Raw genomic sequence first — 7,172 nt, 5'->3', positions numbered from 1 at the left:
TTAGGATGATTTGTTAGGCTATTGTAATATTTTCTCATGACCGTATTCATTTACATTATTTCTCTCTATTCTACTTTGAATTTTTGTTTTCTTGAGCAGGTCTATTGAAAATAGCCTGTCTACGTATTAGATATTGATAAAGTCTGAATATATTCTATCCTCCATAGATCTGCTTTGTGAAATTATATTGAATTTGTTGATATTATTATTGTCCCAATTTTTTTTTATATAATAATTTCTTGTCTTAATTTATATAGGAAAAAGCTCCATTATAAAATTGAGAATTATATATATAAATCAATACTCCAACCACATTACAGAAACAACTCATATCACTTGCTCAATCTAGTGTACTTGAGAAATCAATAGAAAAAACTCAAGGACATAAAAAAGAACTTCAATAATTTAGCTTTTAAATAGTTGCACAATTATGGGCTAATTGAATTATTCGATCTCATATTTTCTTGAACAAAACTTAGAAGAATTGTTATAAAGATAAAATGTATGTTGTAAAAGCGCGAATTCAAAGCCAAAGCCAGAGCAATGAATCCTTAGTTATAGCCTACACACATATATACAAAAATATAGTAGCAATAAAAGAATATGATCACAGGCAAACTTCCAATCATATTAAACGAAAAACAATGAGAATCATGAACAAAGAAAACCACCCGAACAATAAAAATTATTACTTTAATACAAAAATGTACATTAGGCCATGTACTTTAACATGGAGCTAACCAATTTAATCCACCAAAAATGCAACATGAAGAAAAGGAATCAGCAGCAGGATATCAAAGGGAATTCATCTGTGCAAGTGTGGCTGCTTTTATGTGAAGTTAAACAATAAGATGCTACATGTTGAGAAGGATAGCAAATTTTATTCAAGAAAAAATATATTAAAGGACTAAAAAGAAAAATCATAATTGAAAAATCTAAAAAAACCAAATGCTATCAAAAGTAAAACAAAACTTTTGCAAAACAGTACAGTACATATGAGTATTGTCTTGTTTGATTTATATATACAAATAAAGATTGAACATTTATATTCTAAATGAATACCACATTTAATATTTATTAAAATTATAGAAAATGGGATAGAGAAAGAGTGTAAGAGTAATGAAGGTAATAAAGAAAAAGTGACTATTGGAATGTATTGAAGTGATAGCCTAATATAAGTAATTTGTATTGTAATTACTAATTCATTACATAAAATAAATATTACTGTGGTCATGAAGAGAAGAAAATCAAATATTTAGAGTTGTTAAAAAAAAAGAAAAAGAAGGTTCTAGGAGGATCTATATTAAATATAGGTGTAAGTCATAGATAATTACTTCTTATAAACAAATTAAATAATATTAGAAAAATACTTAGAGTATAAAAAATATTGTCAATTTATAATTTATAATTAGAAGAAGATAAAAAAAAGGAATAATTTTGTATGAGTAGAAATTAGAGAGGTGTGAGTTACTCCTTGTAGACATATAAAGAGTTTTTGTTGTAAATGTTTCTTCATTTAACAAAACATTTATATATCATAAATTTAGTAATTTATTTTTACAATAAAATAGTTAATTTAAATTTTAAAAAAAGGTCAAAAAATGGAGAAAAAAATAAATGCGAATGGAGATCATAGAGAGGTGCTACATCACCTTCTATATGTTTCTCCTTTATTATTTATATATAGATTATTGTGGTAATTATTATACATGTCTCAAAATAGGTTTTTATATGTGTCATTTTAAGGAGTTGTAAATTTGTATATTAAATATTTGAAGGTTATGAATATGAACGGTTAGGAGTTATAGACATTATTAAATTAATTAAGATTTAAGTTTATGTAATTGAAGAGGTATGAATTAAGAAGATGACTTTATAAAATAAAATAATTGAAAAAGATTGGAAAAAATGTCAAAAAAATTATAATATATATATTGATGTTATTTATATTTCTTCTCCTGTTTTTGGCTTTTATCGTTATTGCGTTTAACTTTTCTCTTTTTTACTTATTAATTTATGCACTATATATTAATTCCACATTAGTCTTGCTTTATTATTTCAATAAAACCTGAAAAGTGAAACATCCACTCTCTTCTTTAACCAATTAGAAAATAAATGTTCATCATTTCTAATAAATTAAATTATATGCTTACACTTTGTATAAATGATATGTATATAGTTTGTTTGGATGGAAAGTGCAATAGCATATAATATTAGACTTCTTTTTTTTTTTTTTTCTTCTTTCATATTTTTCATTGAGGTATCAACTATATTTTTTTAATTGATTATATGATACAATTTTTGGAGCTGGTCATTTTTAATTACTACGTAATAATAATAGAAATGTTTATACGTAATTCACAATTAATTTGTATATATGACTTTTCTTTAACACTTTAAACACAAATTTTTTATTAAGAAAACTAAAGGAAGAAATTTAAATTTTTTCTTAATCAATAAGAGATTTTAATATATATATGATCTCTAATTTTAGTATACATATAAGTTTTATTATTTTTATATTAAAATTTTATAATGTCTCTAATTATAAGATAACAATATGAAATATTAAATGATATCATGAACATGACTATTAACATAATTTAGGATTTGTGATCATTAAAAATCATGAAAGTAAGAACAATAAAGACAATTAAATATCAAATAATTTTATGAACATGACTATATTAATATAATTTAGAAGTTATATGATCATCAAATGTCATGAAAGTAAGGAAAATACAGGCAATTAAAATTTTATGTGAAAGAATATGAATAAATGAAGGAGTAGTAATTGACATATTTATTTTTATACAATAATAAGAAATATATAAACAAAAAAAATTATCAAGAAAATGAGAAAAAAAGAAAAAGATAAATATGATTCTTGGCAAAAAAAAGGTGTCATATCACTTTTCTTCTAGATAATTTATATGTTGGTAAAGAAAGTAGCTTGAGAGAGGCAAATAGTTTTACCAAATTATTTTTATCCTAACCAAATACTTTTACATTTTGAGTTCGGACCCAACAAATCATAATAATGATCTCTAAAAATCTCAAAACTTGAAAACTTCTAACAATAATAATAAAAAAAAAATCAAAATATGAAGATTGCATAGTTACATATTAATAATCTATTTTTATATGAAATAAACTGTATCTTGAAAATTGCAAATCAACTTTATATTTTTATGTTCTATCATTATAATTAATAAAAATTGATCCACATAACAACAAAATTATCTACATACTTTCTTGAGTAGCATACATGTATATGTTAACTCCCTTTTCTACTTTTATTTTTAAAAATATCTTGTCTTGAAAACACGACAAGTTAACCTTACAACAACACAACAACAACAACAACAACAAAAAACATAAAAGTAAAGTTAACTAATCAAGTAAAAACTTTAAAGAATATTCAATTATGAGTTGAAGAGGAAAGAAGGACCATGTTCTCAACATAACATAATTCAATTCTCCAAAACCTACAAAGAGAAGAAGAGAGTAAAAATAATCAGATTCTTTAGAAACTACAAAAAATAAGTAAAAATAAATGAGATCTTAAGAAACCACAAAGAGAAGCAAAAGAGAAAAAAATTACATCAGTTTCTAAAAAATATATTCATGATTTGTATCATCTAGAATCCAAAAAAATAGTATTAAATATATAATTACAATAGGAAAAAGCGATAATTATAACATTTTACCTCATAAAATCCAACTGTGTAAAACATTCTTCATTATACATATCTTTCCTGCAAAATAAGATCAAAGAAGACAAGAAATGACCAATCAAAGAAACACAAGATGAAGAATAAGAAAAATTAAAATGAAATAATCATCATACATGTCTCAAGATAAGTTTTTATAAGTGTCATTTTAAGGAGTTATAAATTTGTATATTAAATAATATGAAGGTTATGACTTATGAATATGAAAGGTTAGGAGTTATAGTTATTACTACATTAATTAAGATTTAAATTTATGTAATTGAAGAGATATGAATTTAGAAGATGATTTTATAAAATAAAATAATTGAGAAAAATTAGAAAGAATGTCAAAAAAACCACAAAAAAGATAAATAAATCCTTGGCCATTGAGAGGTGCCACTGTTGACACCCAATTTTGGCTCTCCATACTTAACTAAAATAATAATAATAATAATAAAATATATATGTTATGAAATTTTTATTGGAACACGAAAAGATTTTTTAATTATTTATTTTTATCTCATAAATTTATTTCAATTTCTTATAAAAATTAAATATATTATATTACTACTTACTTTCTCATTTTTTTTAGTAAGTGTCGTTCTTAAGAATTAAATCTATTTTTGTTCAAATATAATTTCTATTGTCGCAATAGATATTTTTCGTACATTTTTTTAAAATTAGAAAGCTTAATTAATTACTGAGTTACTAATTTATATTAATTTAATTTTAATTGTGACTAATTTTATCAAATAAGCTATTCTTGCAAAATATTTATTTTAATTTAATAAATTATGGCTATTTAATAAAGAAAGTAGTTATAATTTAAATGAATTTAATTTGAGCAAATTTGACAATCCAAGTCTTCTTAAACAGGCCAATCCGTGTATGCCATGTAGGCGAGCACATGGATTGTGCTTCTTTATCTTAAGTCTTGACCAAAAGAAAGAAGTTTGAGGCGATGGGGAGTTGTACTATCTTTGAAAAGTCTTGATTTAATTTTGGTCGTCCGATCAAGCAATCAAATGGTTAATAAAATAAAGGTTTTTAATTTTACCATTATATATATATATATATATATATATTATTTTTATTTATTTTATTTTTTTATTATTTTTTTTCTTTTCCTTTTAATCCCTGATTTATCATAACCGTCCGATCAAACGATCGGACGGCCCAAATTAGATAAGACCTTTTCATCTATTTCAAAATAGTACAACCTATCAGCCGCCTGCCATCTCGTTCCTTTCCCAGAAACATTTCACGCTTCATCTCCCATCAAGCATTCTCCTCCTCTGCCAACGTTTCTACCTACGGACCACCGGAAAATGGCAATTTCTGGTGGTCTTCAACATATCTCCCTACCCTCCATCAATCATAGCTTCCCTCTTGTCAACTTTACATCCCTTCCATCATCTTTGTTGAACCGAAACAGACCTCAAAAACCCCCTACCACCGTCGCTGCTACAACTGAAAATGTGGAGAACGTGAAGGACCATCAGATTTGGGATCATTATCCCCTTAATCCGATGGTTGTGAGATTGGAACCCCCAAGTCATCACTCATTCTTTCAAATCAATCTAAAAAATGGTTGATAATATTTTCTTCTAAGATTTTATCTTTCAAAGATTCAAATTCGAATCATTGAAGCCTCCCCTAACTATAAAAGGAGGAGTTTGGTTCTCATTCGAATCAATCAAAGAACGACAGAAAAGAGGTACAAAAGCACACTTCAAGCATTAGGTTTTTCAGAAAATTTCGATCTGCTTTCAACTTTTTGTTTCGATTTTGAATTCGCGTTTCGAGAGTAAGTTTGAAGTTGGAATCCTTGACGAAACGCTCCTAGTTTGCTGCCCCACACAAGGTCAGTAGTCTCCCTTATTGTTAGCCTCCTAAAAATCGATTATGGTTGTTTGAATGTTCTCATGTTTGATTTAGTTTTGTATTATAAATGGTTTTTCCATAATCTACCTTATCTTGACTTTGATACAAAATCAACACGTAAATAGTTTTTATTTTTTTTATTTTTTATGTAGTGATACTTGTATCTTGTTAGAAACTTGAATTCAAAATGAGTAAGGATCAGTCTTTGACATAATCCCCATTAACAATCAATATACAAGATTTGATTATATGAGGAACTTAAGTTATCTGTTAATTCTTTTTTTTAATTTCCATTCTGTGATGATTTGAGTGGGTTGTTGGTGATCGTTTAAGCCCCCCCCCCCACCCCAAACTCGTTATTTATCTAGTTAATTCTTTTCGTTGTTACTATTAGGAAGAAGTAGAGTTTGTTTCCTATAATAATATGAAGTAATAGTCAAATTATGAATATCTTTGAGGAAAGTGGACAGAAATATTTGATAGGAGAAAGAGTTATCCAAGTTTGAATGATAGTGATTCTGTTTTGGTGGTTAGGTATTAGCTTCTTTTTTATCGAATGAAAAGTTTCGTTGTTATCGGCTTAATCTTCTTCTTCTTTTGAAATGAATAAAATAAATTTATAAAATAAATTTGACATGACGATGACCTCTCCAGGAACTATTTCTTGCCTAAAAAAAGTAATGTTACAGACCCTTTTTTTTATTTTAAATATACATGAAATTGTACACCATGTGCATTACTCATACAATAGTTCCATCTAGTATGCAAAATGATTGATAGTATTCTCTCACTGTCCCTCATATAAACTATGCAAATATTTGTTACATCCCTCTTCGGATATTTCGTGTTAACATTATTTACTTCTCTTTTTGGACTTAAAAGAATAAACATATGTTCCTATGCTTTAGAAAATGGTTGGAGATACATTAAACCTTCCATCGTATGTAGAAAACATATTTATATGCTACCTGATTATATAATGTTTACTTATCAAGTCTTCTGATAAATATAGTGTCCATTTGCTAATTATTTTTCCTCTTGATATGTTTCATGTACAACCGGAGGGCTGTAGTTTCTACTTTGGAACTCGTTATTGGCCTAAAGTATTAGGCCAACAGCAAGTAGGATCATCGCAATGCTTGGAGTCTCGCGAATTAGGAGTCTAATGTTTTCTTAGCCTTTCTTTCGTTGTCCTATTTATGTTGTTTTGATATGTTGGCTAACCTTTACTTACAAGTTTTTGATATATTGCTTGGCTTTTATTTTGAAGTTTATTTACGTGAAGCTAATATTATTTGTTTTATGAATTTCGTTGAGACACCTTTAGAACAAATGATACAAAATAAATTTTCTTAAAAAAATGGGTTAGCATTTTCACTTATAACATTCCTTCAGTCCTTTTAAGTTGAAAAGAGGGGTTATAGTTTTTAAAGTTTTCCAAATGAAGTTTCAAAAGGTTAAAATAATATTTGTTTAGTGTTCATAATTGGGGAAAAGAAATATATATCGACTTAGGCCTTTATCTTAAGGAATAGGAAAATTTATCATCTAAAAATTCTCAATTGAAGTTTTAAA

General features: G+C 26.3%; 1 long non-coding RNA gene across 1 annotated transcript; it reads left to right on the top strand.

Annotated features, from left to right (window-relative positions):
• The first annotated feature begins 4,956 nt into the window (after positions 1–4,956).
• On the top strand, positions 4,957–6,870 carry LOC107060184 (uncharacterized). The gene is made up of 2 exons (XR_001473195.1): positions 4,957–5,577; positions 6,670–6,870. It is a non-coding gene; the product is annotated as an uncharacterized lncRNA (long non-coding RNA).
• The last annotated feature ends 302 nt before the right edge of the window (positions 6,871–7,172 follow it).

Source organism: Solanum tuberosum, unplaced genomic scaffold (assembly GCF_000226075.1).
Source record: "Solanum tuberosum cultivar DM 1-3 516 R44 unplaced genomic scaffold, SolTub_3.0 scf00063, whole genome shotgun sequence".
Classification (NCBI taxonomy): Eukaryota; Viridiplantae; Streptophyta; class Magnoliopsida; order Solanales; family Solanaceae; genus Solanum; species Solanum tuberosum.
Note: the sequence above shows the minus strand (reverse complement) of the source record. Positions and strands in the feature narration are given on the sequence as shown.